We start from the raw sequence: 526 nt of genomic DNA on the forward strand, positions 1-526 counted from the left end.
GGTGGGACAGCTCCAAGTGGGGGCTTACAGGTTTGTAGTTTCAAAGATTCTTTGATTTGTAATTGGTTAAAGAAATAAAACTTTGTCTAAAGTCTTGGAATGTTTTATGATAAGGAGGTCTATTAATCAGAGACAAGCTACAACATACAAACTCAAGTCATCTGTTAAGTGAATTGTTGGCTGGCCTGCAGGTGTGATTTAACCTTTGCTTGGCATGGCCTTAGGTCCTATTAATAATTTAGTATTTTTTTTGTCACTAAGAGTCTGTTTTGTCAGTCTTACTGATCTCTGTTTTATTAATAACAGTAATGCTGGTCAGTTGTTGTTTCTGAACTCTAAAAGGGAGGAAGTATAACAAGATGTGTCTGACCTCCCTTCCACTCATGGCCAGGAACTCAGTTTTAAGGTTTTTGTGGGGTCCCCTTCGCCGAGAGGGGATCCGTACAGTTGGCAGGGGGCTTAGGATTTTATTTTTAGGTTACATTGGGATTTTGGCATTGTATCCTAGAAATAGATTTGAAATGGA

General features: G+C 39.0%; 1 protein-coding gene across 1 annotated transcript in view; it reads left to right on the forward strand.

Moving 5' to 3' along the window:
- Positions 1-526, forward strand: part of GARS (glycyl-tRNA synthetase) — a 68,099-nt gene that overhangs the window by 48,952 nt on the left and 18,621 nt on the right. The window lies entirely within an intron of this gene.

Source organism: Propithecus coquereli, unplaced genomic scaffold (assembly GCF_000956105.1).
Source record: "Propithecus coquereli isolate 6110/MARCELLA unplaced genomic scaffold, Pcoq_1.0 Scaffold156, whole genome shotgun sequence".
Lineage (NCBI taxonomy): Eukaryota > Metazoa > Chordata > Mammalia > Primates > Indriidae > Propithecus > Propithecus coquereli.